This window comes from Lycorma delicatula, chromosome 1, assembly GCF_047948215.1.
Source record: "Lycorma delicatula isolate Av1 chromosome 1, ASM4794821v1, whole genome shotgun sequence".
In the NCBI taxonomy this organism is placed as follows: domain Eukaryota; kingdom Metazoa; phylum Arthropoda; class Insecta; order Hemiptera; family Fulgoridae; genus Lycorma; species Lycorma delicatula.
The window spans coordinates 59,924,877-59,945,426 of record NC_134455.1 but is presented as its reverse complement, the minus strand read 5'-3'; the positions used below and the strand labels follow the sequence as shown (position 1 = coordinate 59,945,426).

Here is a 20,550-nt window from a genome sequence, read left to right as displayed (position 1 = left end):
TGTACGTATGTACGTATGTACGTATGTATCTCGCATAACTCATAAATATTAGCCGTAGGATGTTGAAATTTAGAACTTAGGACTGTTGTAACATCTAGTTGTGCACCTCCCAATTTGATTTCAATCGACTGAACCAAAAGTGTCCAAAAAGTGACTTTTTCTTAACTGCAGTAATAAGTTCTCATTGAGCGCTTTTCAACGATATTCATAAGTGGTACTTACTTTTCATCGGTTATAGAGTTATAGCCAAATTAAATATTTGGATCTTAGAAGGGAAAGGCACATTAAATAATTTAAATATATTTATTTATTAATAATTATTAACCTCTGATTGTAAAAAAAAAATTAAGATAAATAATAATTCAATAGTGATAAAAAAAAATTTTTTTTTAAATATCAGAAGTTATTAATGAAATAAAATTTTATTTACTTTCCAATTAAAAAAAAAAGAAGTGTATATGTAATTTAATACGCGTACAAGGAAGTCATGTGGTGACCACATCAGATTCTTTTCTTTTTAACTTAATTTACTTCAAATCATCAGCGTTAAAAAATTAATTACGAATCAATTCACAGCGTATTACTACTAAAAAACAACTAAATGCACAAATTCCTTAATCCCACTTATAGCGCAATAAAAATTGACAAATTGTGGTCTGTTGTTTTTTTCCGAGAGACAATACTATTAAAACGAGCCAAAGAGAAAAAGATTATTGTTAACTCAGCACAACACTGTAGTTTATTTACTTTCTCTCTGCTATTTAATTTTTGCAAGTTACTATTCTGACGGTAAACCTTCTTCAGCGTTAACAAATCTATGATCAACATATTTCTCTTTCGACCGAAACAAAACCCACCGATGAGAAGTTCATATCAAGTTATTTTCCGTATACATACAATTACAAAAAAGCTGGATTCTACTTCTGTGAACATCTTAACAATTCGTCTAGTGGCCGCGCGATGTTTTGTATAGTTCAATATCTAAAATTAGAGAAAAATCTTTATTCTCTATTCTTCTGACAACCATTTATTTTTCTCCTCTTGACTTTATCTAGTATCATTCTTCATTGTTTTTTATATTATCGTAATAAATGATATGTTTCCTCTGAACGACTGGTAAAACCAGTAAAGTTTACTGATTTTTCTATTTTTGCATCCATTATTGGGTAAAAACTAAGATCGTATATTTTTCTCATGTTGAAGTGCTGTCACAAATTTTTCCTCCAAGGGCTCTCCGCTGATCCCCTACTACCTTTTGTTACGGTATCCACACACGGCCATGTCATCTATAACAAAAGTATTAAATCAAAATGTAGAACATCTATATCGTTTACTGAATAGTTGGCAAAAATTCTTTATGACAATAAAATTAGCAACTGACTAGAGATATCAAATTTTCATGTTACAAAACTGTACTTCTTTTGTTATCTACCTTGTTAATAATAGTGTTCGTAATCATAAAAGAAACTTTCATAGATTTCATACATAGTCTCTCCATTCTCAAGTTTACTTTTATAAAACTTACCGATAAAATTAGAAGAATGTTGTAATTATTACATTCATATTCTCAATCAATACAATTTTCTTTATTTTCAGTATTTTTTCATTCATTATTTCTTTTCACATAACAGTTTTAGTTAACGAGGAGAATGTCTTCCAATAACAGTTTTCTTGGGAAAAACTAAGATTCCGTTTAATATTCTTTTCAAAACGGTTTAACGAATACGTTTGTTTAAAATCAGTTAACGTTCATTAAAGCCAAAGTATTTATTTGTTTCATTAGACGTAACTTTTGTGTTAGGTAAACATTAATTTAAGCAATACTTGTTTTGTTAATGTGTTTTCATGATATTTTATTATCAAAAGAAGAGTGTCATTTTAGTTTTTTTTTAAAGAAGTATATTGATGTGAACATATAAAAAAGGGGAAATTAATTTTTCGTTTGAGTAAAGTAAATTACAAAAAGTAGTTTAAGTTAAATGTAGAAATTATATTGACAAAAATGTTATTTTAGAAATCATACTTTATCTTAACAGACCTCAAAACCCACCTACAATTTAGTAGTAAGGTTGTTCCAACCTTACACAAACTACTCCTGATATAGTCACATTGTAAAATAATAAACGAACCATAAATTAAAAGGTAAACGAGCCATAATGATAAAATTATGATCAAAGTTAATTTAGTATACTATAATGAAAATTATATTGTTATGGTAATTATGGTGATTATTTTCCCAAACTGAACAACATTAGACAAATTTATTTTAAAATTTACGTTAAAAAAAATCTATTTTTCATTGTACACTCAAAAATTTCAAACCTCTCTAAGTCTCACAATACTTCTATTTGTTTGAAGGGGGAATATGAAAGATAATAGATGTGAAAGATATTGTTGGGAAATGTAACTTAGAAACAGTTTCCTCTGATTTCCTAACGTTCTTAACACGGATTATAAAATATAAAAGAATAAAATTAGTTCTACATAAAACCAAAATAAGCCTTCAAAGCCAATAAAATTACGAATATAACAACATGAAAAAATCCGTACTCAAGGCTGAAATAGGGTTTTGACTTAAATAGAATACATCAGAATCTTTTTTCAATAGAGAAAATTCTGCATTAGAATATTTCCGAAGTAAAACATGATATTTAATCTTATTAAACAGAATGTTTTTTTCGTATCGATTGCAGTACAGCTAAAGCAATGTTGCCCTTTTATTAGAATATATATATATATATATATATATATATATATATATATATATATATATATATGAGTAGAAGGAAAGCAGGTAAGGTAATTACTTCAATTACTCGTAGAAATTTTCTGGGAAATTGCTTCCCTGGTCGGTGCGATTGCTGACACAATAACAAAAAAAAATAGGATTAATAAAATTGAAAATTGAAGTAAGCCTAATTTAAAGACAGCTTATGATGAAAAGACTATGATGAAATTGTTCTACATCTTTTTTCTAATATTTCTATTTAGTGTTCACTCTTGGAAATATATATAACCCATTAAATTTATTGAAACAATAATGATAATAATAATAACATTGAAAGGCTTTTGAAATAAATTTTTACGGAATAAAAATCTTTTTTACAAAAAAAAACTAAGATTCACTTTAGAGTACTTACAGTTTTAAAACCTTCCCATTCTGTAAATTTTACATTTTTTAAAGGAAAGTTTTATTCCAAAAATTGTTTTCATTATTAATCAAATATTTTTAATTCCTGAAAGCTCTAAATGTTACATCTAATAATTGTCAGAAATTAAATATTTTCCTAGAGTTTAAAATATCACTGTAACAACTTACTCAAAAGAAAGGAAAAAGCATTCAATTTAATTAACTGCACTGGATTTTTTTATTTATTTAAAACGGAAGACGTGCTAATACAATTTACGAGTATAAATTAAAATAAACAAATAAAAAACGAACCAGTGTATTCATAAAAACTACAGAAAAATGAACAACCATCCAAACAGAAGTAAGTAATTACTCAGAAAAAAAAAGTTAAAACTATGGAGCTAATTATCTAGCCCGTAAATGTTATGCTACAATTCAACGGTCGCTCACCATACAGAGTAAACAAAAAAAGAATACTAACTCGGGCCTAAAAGCAAATGCTTTTTTAACAACGTTTTTATATATAGTATAACCAATTATTCCAAATCGCTTAACGGATAATTTTTTGTTTGAAATTTCTATCGTATGAAATTAATTCGTTGCATTCAACATCATCTCCATACATGTATTGAAAAGTATCATAGCTGGCTATTAACAGAAACATATTTACTTTTCCCCTACTAGAATGAATAAGATAATTTTATTTTAAGTTATTTAAAAAGATTTCAGAAGTTTATTCATTCAACGGAATTAATATAAGCAGCGTTTTCCTTCATAAGACGACGCCGCCTCCCACTTATGCTACACCTCTCATGTCTCCTTACAGTGCCAGACAAGAGTCAAGCTCAACAGGGTCTTCTTTCTCCGCTAATTTTTCCAAGCCCGTTCCCTTGGCAGTGGTTTTGCTAAATACTAGATAGGGACAGCGAGAATCTCGTTAATCCATTCATGCGCGTCACTAATTGGATGACGAGGCATTTGGCTAGTTAGATGTAGATACCGCCAACAATGCCCCGAAATGGGTGAGATATGATGTTAACGAAATTCCCCCAGGTAAGGAATATGACTCTCTACCCGCATCCAAGACGCAAAGATCCCCGCTGCCCCAAGCGAAACACTGCCCCCCACGAGGCCAACACCAATGACGAGCATGCCAGCTAAGGCACCGGGCCACTCGTACCCGTGGTACCCAATCATCGGCTTGGGTCGGCCGTAGACTCTCCTAATAGCAGAAAAGAACAAAACGCAACAGAAACCAAAACCAAACGAAACCGCCCCCCCCCAAAAAAACCAAAACCCATCACCCGCAATCAAAATGCGCCGGGCAATCGCCACAGAAGAACGAAGAACCCGAACTAAAACCGCCTCAACTTTCGACGCCTCGCCCAAACCGAGCAGCGCAAGTTTACGGATAGTGGAAGTGATCAACCCACCACGGGCTCCAACAACGACAGGAAGCACCTGAACCTCTGAAACACCAAAGGCCGACGCAACCGCCGGCAGGATGGAAGAGTACTTCGCCACCTTCTCCCTGGCGCCGTCCCGCAGCGAGGAGCTCTGCTCAAACCAAACCGTGACGTCCACCACAAAGGCCTTCCCCGATGCTTTGACAACCAGGTCAGGCCGGAAGGTGGTGGACCCACAGGAAAACAACTGTTTTCTAGCCACTAGATGGCCGGCAGCCCGCACCGCACCCTCGATGGAGTCAACGACCCTATCATGACGGCGAATACGGGCACCCCGCCCCGCAGGACACTCGCCAAGAACATGCGCCAAGGTCTCGTTTGTAGAAAAGCAACGCCGACAGACGACATCGACGGACGGATCAAGGCGTCGCAGAAAGCAGTGGGTAGGAAAAACATTGCTACGCATCTTAAGGAGATCAATCTCCTCACCGGGAAAAAGGATCGGGCGCCGGAGCCAGGCATTGCCTACGCGGTTACTCTGAAAGGCGTGTATCCCACGCCCCTGAGATTCCTGCCCAACTAGAGAGATGCCCAATTAGAAAACTCAGCGGCCCTCATGGCCCGCTTCCACCTTTCGCCAGGAAGACGGGCCAAGAAAGCCCCATGGTTTGAGCCAAAGCAGCAAACCTAGGCCGAGCAGGCTCCAACAAGACACACCTAACCACCTCATCAGTACTCTCCTGTAACACGCAGTAAGCCTTAAGGGCCGACGCCCGAATCAAGTCCGCCAGACGGGGAATACCCAAACCGCCGTCAAGTCGACGCGCATAGAGGAGCCCGTTAGAGGCACAAACAGGAAGATGGAAGATCTGTTTGACCAGTCGCCGAACAACGGCATCCAACGCCTGCAACCGATTGGACGACAGAAGCTGAAGCGTGAACCAATGATAAAACCCCGGCAAAACATAATAAATCATCAAATCTAGCTTCTGGCGGGGCTTCAAGGGAAGGCGCAAAACACGCTCACACGCCTGGACCATGATCTGGACAGCACGCGGACCAGACGTCCCATGCGCAAAAGAAAAGTACGCCCCCAAATAGCGTAACTCCTCCTCCGCGGACACGTTCCGCTGCTCCCGACCACCAACAAAAACGCGAAGAGGAACCGTCGACCCAGGATTTACCCTGCCGACGAACCTCAAACACGAAACGTTTGGAAGGGGACAACTCCAAGCCAACGAGACCCAAAAAAGAGGATACCTCGTCGAGTAGCCCCTGCAACGAAGGCGGATTAGGAGCCAACAACACCAAGTCGTCTGCAAAAGCGAGAACCGGCAAGGAAACCCCGTCTACCTGAAACATACCGTCCAACGCTCCCAAGTGCCAAAGTAAAACATCCAACACCAAATTAAAGAGCAAAGGAGAGAGGGGATCACCCTGTTTAACCCCACGCCGTAAAAAAGGTTAAAACCGCCACAATCCTTAAAAGAAACATGTATCTCACGATACATTTCTCTCACAGCAAGAAAGAGGGGAGAAGTAACCCCCTGAGAACGCAAAAACTCTAAAATCGCAGCATGGGAAACACTGTCGAAAGCCTTACTGATGTCCAAAACGGCGGAGCAAAGGCGACTCCCTTTGCCCACCGACAAGGCACGTTGCATGAGATGGGCGTTCACAAAGCAGCCGTTCCCAGGGACGAAACCTCGCTGCGAGGAGCAAAGCGAGACACAAGACCGGAGTTTCTGCTCAGGTACCCCACTATAGAGGCGACCCAAAAAATTACCAACAGTAATCGCCCGCTAGTTAACCACGGACGAAAGGTCCCTCCCCTTCTTCGAGATCAACCTCGTCGAACAACGCCGCCCGGCAGACGGGTAATAACCGAATACAACAATAAATTAAAAAGCCCCGCCAGAACATCATTGAGGCCAACAACACCGAGAAGCATATCCTGGCGAAGACCGTCCGGACCAGGGGCACCCCGCCTCTTCGATCGCTTAAGGCGGGAACGAACATCGCTCGACGACACCGGACTACAAGAATAAAGTGAAGCAGGCGGCGGCAGAACAAGACCGCAAGGCCCAGGGGTTCCCCACAGGACCTTATACACAGTAGCCACAGAAGCTATAGGAGGACGTGCCACGGGAGTTCTAGGGTGGCTCAATCTCTGGCCCCCCCAAGAGCAGGGCAGTCGAACATCATATGCACGTTCGACTGGACCTCCCCGAGACATCAAACTCATCAGCCACTAGGCGAAACCGAAACAGATATTGGTTCAGGTTTACATGGTTGGTAAGCACCCGGGCACCCGACGCCCTTAAAAACGAACTCGAGGCATACCATCCCCCCAGATCCTGTATAAAACTATACAAGGATCTTCCCTTAGTCGTGGTGTGCCATTCAAGATGCCATGTCTCCATCGCGAGGCTCCATAGCCTCTTCCGCAGACGGGAGATGGGCAACTGTACGAAATTTTGTTCCAGGACATTGTGATCACCGTTCCGCTCCGGTTCTGGCCCGGCTCGAAACCGCATCCAAAATGCCTCGGCCTCCCGACCTCTTCGCAACTTCCACATGACTGCTCGAACTTTCACCACTAAATCGATTGGGAGATTCTTTCCCAATACAGTAGTAGCCTCGTAGGAGGTTGTTTTAAATACACCAGTGCATACTATCATGGCTCAGCGCTGGGCACTCCTAAAAATTTTGAAGCAGTGCTCTATTTCTTTCCAACCTATGCGCCCAAACTGGCGCCGCGTATGCGATCATACTTTCGAAAACGCCTCGGTACACCAAGTACATTTGGCGGCCCGACAGCCCGTAATCCGAGCAATCCTCCTAAGCTTGTGCATCAAAGAGACAGCGTCCGCCGCAACTTGCTTAATAAGGTTACTAAAAAGCAACTTATCATCAAACAAAACATCTAGGTACTTATGAACCTTCACTCGGTGGATTACACAGCCTTTATATTTAATATGGGGGTTTCGACTGCATGATAATTTGTCTGCACCCTTCAGAAGCATAAACTTCGTCTTGGGCACAGAAATCTTTAAATTTTGAATGTCCATCCAGCCCTCGGCGGTTGACAAAGCCGCCTGCGCTCTACTTTTTAGCTGCGGTCGTGAATTGCCACGAACTAAGAGGAGACAGTCATCGGCGAAAGCCTGAGCCGTGACCCCTTCTGGGAATGTCAACATCAGAAATCCGTCAAACACCAGGTTCCACAGCAGCGGGCCGAGAACGGAACCCTGCGGGCTTCCCCTGGTGACGGACTTTTCCACAACTAGATGCGCATCTTTAAACAGAGCCGTACGGTTAGACAAATAGTCTCTTACCACGGCCTGCAGGGCTTCGGGAACATTGCGGCGTTCCAAAGCATAGAGGACAGAACTCCAACACAAGGAAGGAAATGCTGCCTCTATATCAATAAAAATAGTCAAAACATATTTGGAGTCGGCGCTTTCCACCTCGGCAAGAGTATTTAAGATGCAATCCTGGGTGCCAACCCCTTTAATGAAACCATATTGGCCTCGATTTAGAAAACAGCTCACATCGATGCTTTCCTCGAGCCGTTCCACAACCAGCCTTTCAAGCAACTTGCCGAGAACCAGCAGAGGCTGATGGGTCGATAACTGCTGACCTCACCAGGATCCTTTCCAGGTTTCAGGAGTACCCTCACCAAGGCCACCTTCCAGCAAACCGGAAAGCAGCCCCAGCTTAGGCATCCCGTGAACAGTCTGCCAAGTGGCTCCCATATGACAGGCAATAGATGGTGAAAAATATCCGGGTCAAGTTGGTCAACACCCGGTGCCTTCTTCAATGCCATTCGAGAAACCACTCGGTCTATATCTTCGGGTTCCATGGTCCGAACGTCAGGGAATGGTGTTTCACCCGCCCTAACGCCGATTTCGTGAGTGGGTGGAGGTCGTCCCCAAAGGCTTCCTGCCGTTCAGGCGTCGCTATAAGCTGTATTGTTAACAGCTTTAGCCCGTGCTATCTCGTACGCCCTACATTGCCTACTCCCGACCCGGTGTCCAGCATTTCTGCCTTTCACCTGGGCACAGGCGGCGCACTTAGCGGGCGACGATTTGTGAGGGCAATTGGCTGCCCTGTGCCCCGAAGCGGCACAGTGGCCACACATCTCCTTTTTCGCTCTGCAACGGAGAGCGGTGAGTCCGTAGCCCTGACACTTAAAACAACGGGCTACTTCTACATGGTCGACTACCCTACAGGCAGTCCACCCAAAAAACAACCTTCCACCGGCCACTAAGACCTACCGGATCTTAGGCGAGGTCTCGAGTACCCAGTGACTTCTCGGGGCACCCTTCCTCTCCAACTGCCGGACAACCTTGGCTTCCCTAAGGAAGTGTTCGACAGCCATATCCAACACAGGATTTTGGCTGTGTATCGCTTTGAGGATTTCGGGCTCCTCTACCCTCGTTGCCCTCGGCATATTGTAGACCAATATCTGCGTCTACGCTCGGCCAGCAGCTGAGCCTTCAGTCCGTTCTTAGTAAGAACTGTGGCCTCCAGCAGTTTTTTAGCCTGCTGCTCATTTATAACCTCCAGGACCACTCCGTGATCCCTTGTTTTGGTGACCCGGGAAATCTTCCGGTAACGTTTACCGGAAGATGAAACAGAACGTCGCTCAGCCAACCGAACAGCAGGGTGGCAATGACGCACTTGCTGCGTGAGCCCCCGAGAGCTCTCGAAGGCCCGCACACAATGAGCACACCGGTGAGGCAGCTCAACAGCAGAAGGCCCAGGGCAACTGCCATGATGACAAGAGGCGGCGTGCGGACGAGAAAAGCCCTTACCACACCGCCAACAAGAGAACTCAATCAAAACGTCCGAATGGAACAACTGATGGTGACGAAAAAGATCACCCGGCCTGGCAATACCACCCCGTACACCGGGAGCAAGCCCCAGCAATCCAGGGAATCAGTTAGGAAACCGGACGAGTCAGAGAAACAGAAGGAGAACTACCGGCCATAATCGGTACGCTTAACACGCAACTCTAAGGCCCGTTGATAGGCCGGACACTCCCGACTCGTAACCGCATGTTGTAAGGACCGACCAAACCGCAGGCAGGCAGGACACGGGAAGGCGGTGTCCTGACAGCACAAGCCTTCAAATCATGGGGCCCACTGGAGTGACCGCAAACCTCAGGCTCGCGACAGTATTTGGAGACATGACTGAAACCCTGGCAACGGAAGCAACGGGTAACGTCCCCATAGTCCTTGACCCCGCAGCAACTCCAATCTATAAACACCCGGTCACAGAGCCGCAACCAGTTACGCACCACTGGGGAACATTCCCTCAACCAATGAGTCTCGCCAGCCCGGGAAGTAACCACCTTCAATAGTTTAAAGCCCGCCGCGAAATCCTCACAGGAAGGCCGACCAGACTCATTCTGGGAAAAAATACAATCTAAGACATCGCTCTGAGAAAAGTCGGAAGGAACGTCGTAGAGCATCACTTTAGGCTTTAGCGGACGAGGCCGCGACAAAAACAAACCTTCGTCCTGTAAGGCCGCACAACCAATAATCTTATCAACGCCCACGCTATCGGCGGCTTCAACTAGGACGTCGCCCCGAGGAAGTTGCCGCACACTACGCACTCCAATAGAACCCTAACGTGGCTTAACAAACTGCTTCAAGGAGGCAACAGTCGCACGAGAGTCTGCCTGGGGACCGCCCGACGACGGCTTGGCGGCTTGGCTCCTCAACATCAGATTCAGAGCCAGAACCCCCACCACGCAAGCGGAGTGGACCAAAGGGGGGGACGGACAGAAGCACACCCAAGCCGCACCGAACCACACCAAGACGAAGAAGAAGGCGTAAGGCCAAACGAACCCGCAACCGGCACAGAAGAAGACGCCGACCCAACAGACGAAGGGGCAGAACTCGAAAGATAGCGTTGACGAAAACGCCCCTCGAACTCATCTAAAGGTCGCCCATAGTCCTCCAAAAACCCACCAGCCACAGGCTCGGAGGAACCACCAGAGCAAGAGGCCATACCAGAAAACAAACAAAAAACACACACCCACACACGCGATACACACAACCAAGACAAAAAAGGAAGAACAAACAACAACAACAAACCGAAGTAAACAAAAACAAAAACAAATGTAAACAAAGTAACTAAGCAAACAAGCCTTAGCAACCAAAGAAAAAAAATATAAATAACCCATATAAAAAACACAAAAAAAATAACGACAACAAAAAAAAATAATACAAAAAGGCCCCAAACAAAACAAAGGGGGAAAAGAACAACAAAAAGAAACACACAAATAAACAAGAAAAAGTAGTCAAAGAAAAGGGAAGCCAAGCCCAATAGGTTAGGTCAAAAACCAAACCACAAAACTCGTAAAAAAGTAACACCAGCCACCCAAAAACCACAAAACACACAACACCAACAAAACACAACACTAAACGAACACAAAAAACACAAAAACCGGTACGAAAGAACCCGCAAAGGTTAGAAAAGTAAGAAAAACAGACGCACTAACGGAGAGCACAACAATCGCGACCACCACTAAGAGAGTCATTCTTCTTGCTTGTAGAAAGAACCTGCAAGATCAGCAATCGATAGCCGCTAGTAAATTGCTGATACGACTATATAAAATTTTACCATTTCTCATTATTTTTTCATCATTTTTCATTATTTAGTATGTATGAAAAGTACATTTTTAAAATACTGTACAATTTTTCCCCTTACCTAAATTATTTTCTTAAAAAATAAATAGTTATTCTTGGACGTCAAAGAGGAGGTTCTGCCAATATTCGACTTTCAATCTGGAAAATTTAAAAAAAATAATAATAATTTCCCAAGGATGGATTAATTACATCTTTTTTAAAAAAATGGATCAGTTACTTTTTTGTATAATAAATGTTAAAATTCGTTTAATAATATTTTCATCGTCAACAATCGTGAACAAAAACGTAGCAAAATGTGCAATTTTTTCCTCATATAAATGAAAATTCACACATTAATTTTGAATTTTTGTTACAGATACAACATTTTTTACATCATCCTATCAAGGATGAACACCAAATAAAAATACCGTGGTAGTGAACATTTGAGAAATATGAAAAATAATTTCTGCCGTAATTACCTATTTGATGTAGTACTAAAATAAATAAGGCGTTGCTTTCTTTTGAATAAAACTAAGATTTTACCTAAAAAAGACAATAGTAATAAACAAAAAGTAATGAAATAAGATTTAAATGGCCGCAGTTTTGGTATTTAAGAGTAAACGCACAAAATTTATTTGTTCCGTAGAAAATCTCTGATTAAATTTGTGTCCCAAATTGTAGGAAAATATATTAATGCACTCTTTAGGAATTTTATTTTTAAAAAAGGCAGATAGACAGAATACGAAACCTTTTCGGACATAAGTTTTACGAACATTTTTTGCTGTTTTATTGCTTTAAATCACTTCAGCATTTATCTCGTTTACTCATATGTATATGTTCTGTATGCACTCAAATTAAATTACATGAATTAAACTTCGTCAATAAGGTAACTGACATTGGCAGAAAAATTTAACCAGTGTGTTTGAGCTGGACTAATTCATCTAAAACTAGAGAACTATAGGGCAAACTTGCATTAGGTTTGAAATCCTGGCCTATTTGCAATATCTCGGAAATTGTAACCTAGGATTTTATCTAACTGAATGCGTAATAACATAATAATAATTACTTTTATCAGGAGTTGAATTAGCTGTGGTTGCCGACTTTTTTTAAAAAGTATTTCAGTTAATGACACTCTCTCAAGATGTTGTCTAAACCTGAGTCTAGACAACACTTTATTTCGAATAACCTCATACATACGTCGGAAACATAAACGGTTGTAATAACTATTTAAGTATCACTGCTCAAGTTAAATCAGATACTACTACAGTATTGTTTTTGTCTATGCCACATAAACAAAAATTTTGTGTTAAAGTTTTTGTTTGTGTGACATAATTTCCTACAACGTCAAAATAACAAGCTGCAAAATTTTCATTTCATCTCATTCCCTAAAGTAAATAAAAAGTACTATGTATATTGTGAAATTTTTTGAAAGTAAATTATTGCTAAAGACAATTGTAATAATTGTAAGTTATTGTAATAGTTTTAGAAAAGTTGCAGCATTTGTCTACTCACATAAAATAAACAAGAATATTCTTAAATAATTTAATATCAATCTATAAAATGATATTTTAGTGTAATTGATGTTCAGTTTAGATGAAATCATACACAGACAATATTTCTTTCATTTACAAAACTCTCCCTTGAAAATAAAAATTCCGTTTCGTTTCGTTAAATAAAAAACTAAAAAATTCATTATTAGATAGGAGGAAAACAGGGACATAAACTAGGTGATCATTATATTAGATCATTTAACGTAATTAAAAACTCAATAGGCCTATTACACCTAATTTTTTTTTTCTCCATACCTAGGAAGGTGGACCAGCCAATGCATTGCATCCCTCAGAGGTTTGTTGCCTCTAACCTACCGAGACCCCGCTACCGAGACCCAGCTACGCCGTTCCCCGCGGGGGTCGTTCACCCAGTAGGCCGAGACTGAGTCTTTTATATGCCTTCCTCTAACTATACCCCCTCCCTAGGCAGGGATCCCTCGGTCCGGGACCGGCCCTCGGTCATTTTTTATTACCCGCAAACCCAGGGGGTCCCCGGTCAGTCATCAAGAGTGGTCCACCTCAGCGAACCATCCTCTCACGAGCAGAGCTGTCCCTGTAAGACCCTGTAACCTACCGCTCCAGGTTACACCGTTTCACTCAACAATGTCTGTTACACCTAACTTATATTATTATAACCTATTTCACGCTTATTTATACTAGTCAGTCGGGGGTCGTTTTGCTCGTCCGAACATCTAGCCAGAGGACTCTGCCCCGTAGAACCTCGAAGTGTTCATTACCCTCATGGTTTTTTGAATAATACTGATAAATAATTAAAGTATTCAAACTATAGAAACCTAAAAGGGGACTAAATTACAAAAGACAGAATAGCAGTAACTTTTCTTTTTCTGTTTAGCCTCCGGAACCACCGTCAGGATTACTTCAGAGAATGAATGAAGATGATATGTATGAGTGTAAATGAAGTGTAGTCTTGTACAGTCTCAGGTCGACAATTTCTGAGATATGTGATTAATAGAATAGTAGTAACTATAGTAACTAAAGTATACCACACTTTTGACAACGAAAAATTCATAACTTATTTCTATCGCAGTGGTGACAGAAATATAATAATGTACAGTACAATAATTCTGTACAATAATGTACAGAAATATAATTAATCTCTTTTTTTGCTTAATGAATCTCATTAATTCACAACTTCACACCCAAGGGGATGAAATTGATCTAGGACTTCAATTTATGGCTTAAATCCTTCCCTGGGATAACACAAATGTATCCTGCAAATTTTAGAGCAATCTGTAAGAGGCACGTTCAGCTTTATATATATAAAATATATTCCTCGATTACAAATTGATAACAATATTAAAATTAAATCTTACCAATTTCAAATTTTCTGGAGACAGCAATGTGATGATCATCCTGCAAGTTATCAGAATTTATATTGTAATTAGGGGTTACAACCTTAAAGTAGCGATAAAAAAATTATGTTTTATTTTTTAATCCTATTAATGTATCAGAAAAAGTTCTAACCTAAAAGTTGTTGGTTCGAATCCGGATCAAAACTAATCAAATTTGTTACCTAAAGGATGATTTAATGATTATCATATTCAATGATTATTAAAGTTAAGGTGGTTTAAAGTGCTAGCCAAATCACCCATTTGTGTAATGAATCCACGTTACACAATGTGGATTCACAGACATTTCTTGGCTGTGATGTGTAATGGCTTAACGTCCTATTTATCTCTTGATGAAGTATATCCATCTACTCACTCTTTTTCATTATCATAAATAATCAAAAACTTAAAAATGTATATATTTATACGAATTTTAGCCTTAATTATTATTATTTTTTCTTAACGTTAGTAAGAAAAACAATTAAAGATATGATGATTGAAATGTGTTTTGAACGAGAATACACATCTGTTTATTTATGTTCCATAAAAAAAATCATTTCTGGTTCAGACTGATAAAAATAACTCATTGATTTTTTTTTTTTTTTTCAATAAAACAGGATCATACAATATTTGGGAATTTTTAACACAGCTTTAACCCCAACGTTTTCCTTTTTTTATCCCCAAAGATTAATAAATTTATTAATGGTATATTATCGCTCTTATTCATATATATTAATAAATTTAAAAAATATTAATATTAAGGAAACAAAGCTGATACGATTATTTCAGAGCATTTATTCAATACAATCCTTTCGTTTAACCAAAACAATAATTAACTGTTTTTTTTTTTTTTTTTTTTTTTTTTTTTTAATCTCCGAGTCCACAGTTAAGCATTACTTCAGAGGATGAGAGGAATGATTAGTAGCATGTGTGAAAATGCCATGCCTGACCGGGATTCGAACCCGGGACCTCTGGGTGAAAGGCCGAGACGCTACCACTCTGCGCAGTGGCGATATCGTAACCAGTGAAGTGCATCTGAGGTGCGATTATTGCTAGTTGAAAACTTTTGCCAATACCCCGCCATGTGGTCGTGAAATAATTAACTGTTAACATTTTTTTATAACAATTAAATTATTAATCCTGCAAATAGCCTCATGTGCCTTCTATTTACTGTATAGTTTGTACGCGTTGGTTATCAAAATATAAATGCGAGCACATACAACAAACCAACGCATTAGGTTTTTTTTTATTTATTTTTTATAAAGATGAAGATTTCTAAATTAAATTAAATATCATTCCTAACAAGACTATTTAAGAATTAAAATCCCGGTAAATATTAATATAAGATTAATCTGCATGTTCAATTTAGGAAGATTACAATTCTGAATTCAAAATTGTTCGCTGTATAATTATTTTGAGGCCCGATTTGTTAAAATTTTGGAGGTAAGTACAAGCAAGGATACGGTGATTTTAAGATTTTTAAATTATCAGATCTTATATTTATTTAAATCAAAATATAATTTTTCTTGAGCTATTGTTTAAAATACTGTATGTCTCGACTGCAGTAATAAAAACGATGAAAAAATTCCAGTTTATTTTCTAAGATTAGGAAATGGGAGAAACACATTAATTATGTAATTCGAGTATATTAACATATTTTACTAAATATTTTTGAGTAATAAATCATTGATAATGTTTATTTCGAGATCAATATTAATAATTCAATAAATAATTTTGACATCCGTTACAATTTATTTGAAAATAACGTACATTGTTAAAAACTAAAATTCTTTATTTTTATAATTCTTAAGACGTTTTTAAAGATCCTGTAATTATTGTTGTTCAAGAAAACTAATGAGAATGTCGTAAATTTCAAATTATATTTACATTCATTATCAATAAAAAAGCCTCTGCACTCTTGATTTTTTTTTTTTTTTTTTTAGCTCAGAATAGCATAGATATATTAGAACTGGTAGCTGGAACACCAATTGTACTACGTAATTTTATTTTGTTAATGTAATTTTTATTAAAAAGCAGCACAGGCTGAAAAGTAGCCTATGACTGCCACTTTTATATTCAGAATAGACAATGTGATACATTTTTTATTATTAAATATTTTTATATTTTTGGTAACAGAATTAACATCCATTAATAATAATTTAATTTTTTTTTATATTTTAAAAATCAACTTTTACTCATAAAACGTTTCTCAGCCCAAAAGAAGTTTATATATGCTTTGGAGGGCCTATTTTTTCCGATTAGTGTTTTTCTCTTTGCTTGTTTCTTTTAATAATGTTTCTTAATGTTTTATTATACTGCAGAATATTAAAATTGAATATGTATTTAGTACAAAAAGTGGGCAATATTTATGGATTAACGGTAGCTTAAATTAGGTAACAGCCAATTAACCTCTCTAATGGTTTTACTAATCTAAATTGTATTATAATATAAAACCTTACAATTAATTAGGTAATGGCTTAATAATTTTTTATATACGTTTTATTATAAAGCGATCTAATATTTCCCGTTTCTTTTTCCCGGTTGACGCACACACCAGATGATGTTTAATCTCCGGGACCACCGTAGGTATTGCTTCAGAGGATGAGATGAATGATTTGTAGCGTGTGTGAAAATGTCATGCATGACCGGCATTCGAACCCGGGATCTCCGTGAAAGGTCGAGACGCTACTACTCGCGCCACGGAGGCCAGAAAAAATTACGATGGTGTTTTCAATGCATAATTCACAAATAAAAACTAAACTTAATTAAAACTAAACTAAACCTAACTGGAAAACAAGATTACGCTCAAAAACCGCTTACAATATTTTATTTTAATAAAAAAAGATACATCAAACTTATAGTGAATCGATTATTCGTATTGCTTATTTCGAGAACTTTTAATCGAGGAGTTAGCAGAATAGTAAAGAGTAAATAGAAACTTGTTGGAAGCAAGTAGTAAATGTAAAATTTAACCGATTAAAAGATTAAGTACCAGACGTAAAAATCTCGAAATCAATTTCGACGTTATTGGCTCTCAAACTCTGTCACACGTAATAATTATTCAAATAGTATTTTCTGAAAGTTTTTTTGAAACAGTGTTAAAAAATATTTTTGTAAGCACTTATATTATTATAATGATATTTGAAAGAGTTGGATATTAAACTAAATTTAACTTGAACAAAATAATGTTAATGTAGCTTAGCTCTTATTTAACTAATTTTGATAGTTATTTCATTTTAATTCTGAGTACGCTTTAAGAAAAGTAATGACGTATAATAATAATTCATTAGTTTACGCTAGAGGAGCTTAAGTGAAAAAGTATTTAATCTGAGTGACAATGGCGAAAGTAAGAGATAAAAAACTGTTATTTCTCTCATTATTTTAATTTAATAAGATTGTCCTCTGATTACTACAGTACGGTCTACATGAATTCAAAATTACTTTTGGGCTTAAAAATAATGGCATGTAAATCATAATTCTGCATCAGAAAGACACATTTTATTAATTATAATATTGATAATCATATTTTCAATAAATAAAAATGATACTTAAGTTCTGTGTCCTTCCGATATCATTTCTTTAGATTTTTAATTTATATTCGCAATTTAAACAACAGGAAAATTATACATTTAATCGAAGATGTGTTTGATTAAAATTAATATTATTAGTTTAATTGCTTTTATAAGTCATAACACACTTTCTTAACAACGTGCCATGCAATAAATAATTAACTTATACTATGCATATTATTTTGTTTACGGTTTTCAAAATGCATATACCTCAGTTCATACACAGCCCGAAATCGTCTAACTTTTAGAATCTGTTGTTAGAAGATACTTCTAACAACAAATGTACCTCTACAAATGTGATACTTCTAAGAACAAATAATTAAATCACGGAATACTTCACTATTCCGTGATTTAATTTCGCTAAATTGAAGACCACTTAATAATTTTGTATACTGTAAAGTTAACGTTCTTTGAAACTCGTTTCACCTCGTTATCTCATAAGATAACACAATATGGGGTGTACAAAACTTAATGTAGAAAACATTCAACGAATGATTCTGAAACTTTTTTACTGCTTCTTAACATTTTTGTCGTTGATAATATTTTTAATAGAGCAAAGTTAAAAAAATGATCTAACCAATAAAAAGATTGTTCTTTCTGGATAAAATTAGCTTTTTCTTGGAACTATTTTTGAACAAGTTACATTGAACAATTGTTCAATCATGTTATGTTTGAACAATTATTATTGAACGCTAATTGGTCACTTTTTTTATTGTTATATAACTGAGAAAAGAATATATGAATTACGTTTCCGTTTTTTTTTTCCGAACTGCAGAAATTACAATTTAGAAAATATTATACATAGTATCATAGAAACGTGTTTCAGGTTAAAATGTATAAATTAATTAAGTTATGAAAATTCATGGGACAGGATTGCTGATATTTTCATTTTATAAAGAGTATTTTTTTTTTTGTCTTCAGTCATTTGACTGGTTTGACATACCTCTCCAAGATTCCCTAACTAGTAGCAGTCGTTTCATTTCGCTGTAACCCCTACATCCTACACCCCTAAAACTTTGTTTTACATATTCCAAACATTACTTGCCTGCACAATTATTCCCATCTACTTGTCCCTCCAATTTCAAAGCGACTATTCCAAGATGCCTTAATATGTGGCCTATAAGTCTGTCTCTTCTTTTAACTATATTTTCAAATGCTTCTTTCTTCATCGATTTGCCACAACACCTCTTCATTTGTCACTTTATCCACCCATCTGCTTTTTAACATTCTCCTACAGCACCACATTTTAAAAGATTCTAATCTTTTCTTCTCAGGTACTCCGATCGTCCAAGTTTCACTTCCATACAAAAGCTACGCTCCAAACATATACTTTCAAAAATGATTTTCTGACAATTAAATTAATATTTTATGTAAGTATATTACATATTTCTGACTGAAAGCTCGTTTCGCCTGTGCTGTTCGGCATTTTATATCGCTTTCATATTCAGTAGTCCATCTGCATTATTTCTACATTTCATTACTTTCATTTTGTTCTTGTTTTTTTTTTTTTTATGGGGAAGTTCTTGCGTAGGACCTCATCCATGCCGTTCATTGTTTCTTCTAAATCTTTTTTACTCTCAGCTAGAATTACATCATCAAAAAATAGAAACATCATTATCTTTTCACCTTGCACTGTTACTCCGAATCTAAACTGTTCTTTAACATCATTAACTGCTAGTTCTTTGCAAAAATTAAAAAATAATCGGGATAGGAAACATCCTTGTCGAACTCCCTTTTTTTGTTACGGCTTCTTTCTTACGTTCTTCGATTATTACTGTCGCAATTTGGTTCCTGTAAATGTTAACAATTGTTCTTTATTTCTGTACATGAACCCTAAATTTTTTAAAATGCTGAACACTTTATTCCAGTCTTAGTTATCGAATGTCTTTTCTAAATCTATAAATGCCATCTATGTTGGTTTGTTTTTCTTTAATATTCCTTCTACTATTAATCTGAGTGTAAAATTGCTTTCCTAGTCCTTATACTTTTCCTGAAACCAAATTGGTCTTCTAATATTTCTTTTAGTCTCCTCTCATTTTTTCTGCGTAGAATTCTAGTCAAGATTTTTGATCTCTTAGCGTGCACGTGGCTAAAATGAATGTATCCCTTTAGTAAAAAAAGGTATTAATGACAATTCGGAATTTTTCCTGATACACAACAAATGTTAATAGAAATGAGGTTATATCATGCTTTCATTTCTTTGACAATACGTCATTCAGATTTAATAAATATTACTAAAGGCAAGAGTAACCATGTTTGATTTTTTTTCATCTCAAACAACAAACATATTTATCAAATTATTTTAATTAAATATTATATTACCCTACTCTTCGTAGCAGCCTGTTTTCTTCAGAGAATTAAATTTATGTAACGTAGGCAAAGACAGACACTGATAAATTTTTCAAAAGTTGATCATATCACTACAAATTTATTTGTATAATAACCCGATTAAGATAACAGGCTTTACACGACTCGTTATGCTTGTTAGGTTTAAGTAATGCAACTGTTTTAATTAAATTTCCAGTAGCTACACACTTTATTACATTACTCTTCTATTGTTTGTGTTATAAAAAGTTTAACCGAAACGTAAGTATAAATAAATAGAAAATATAAATTGAAGTCTTATTATTTTTTTTTTAACTTATAAAATATCAAGATGAACTTCATAAAAAACAGAAATGTTTATAGAAGTATGGAACGTAAAATTAAGTTTTACTTTACGACAAATTATTTTGAAATAAGGAATAACTCTTAAATTAGATCAGTACTGGTACAGGATCTATTTAGTTATTTTTTAATAATTATAAGATTTGTTGAACGAGACGATTTAATATATGATGTAATACATTATTTGCTTTAAATTTTATTATTTATTTTCTCGACCTTGATAAATCTGTAGAGTTGA

General features: G+C 36.9%; 1 protein-coding gene and 1 non-coding gene across 2 annotated transcripts in view; both read left to right on the top strand.

Annotated features, from left to right (window-relative positions):
• LOC142318111 (neurotrimin-like) overlaps positions 1-20,550 on the top strand; it is a 345,553-nt gene that overhangs the window by 286,838 nt on the left and 38,165 nt on the right. The window lies entirely within an intron of this gene.
• Positions 15,072-15,212, top strand: LOC142318579 (U4 spliceosomal RNA). The gene has a single exon (XR_012754965.1). It is a non-coding gene; the product is annotated as a U4 spliceosomal RNA (small nuclear RNA).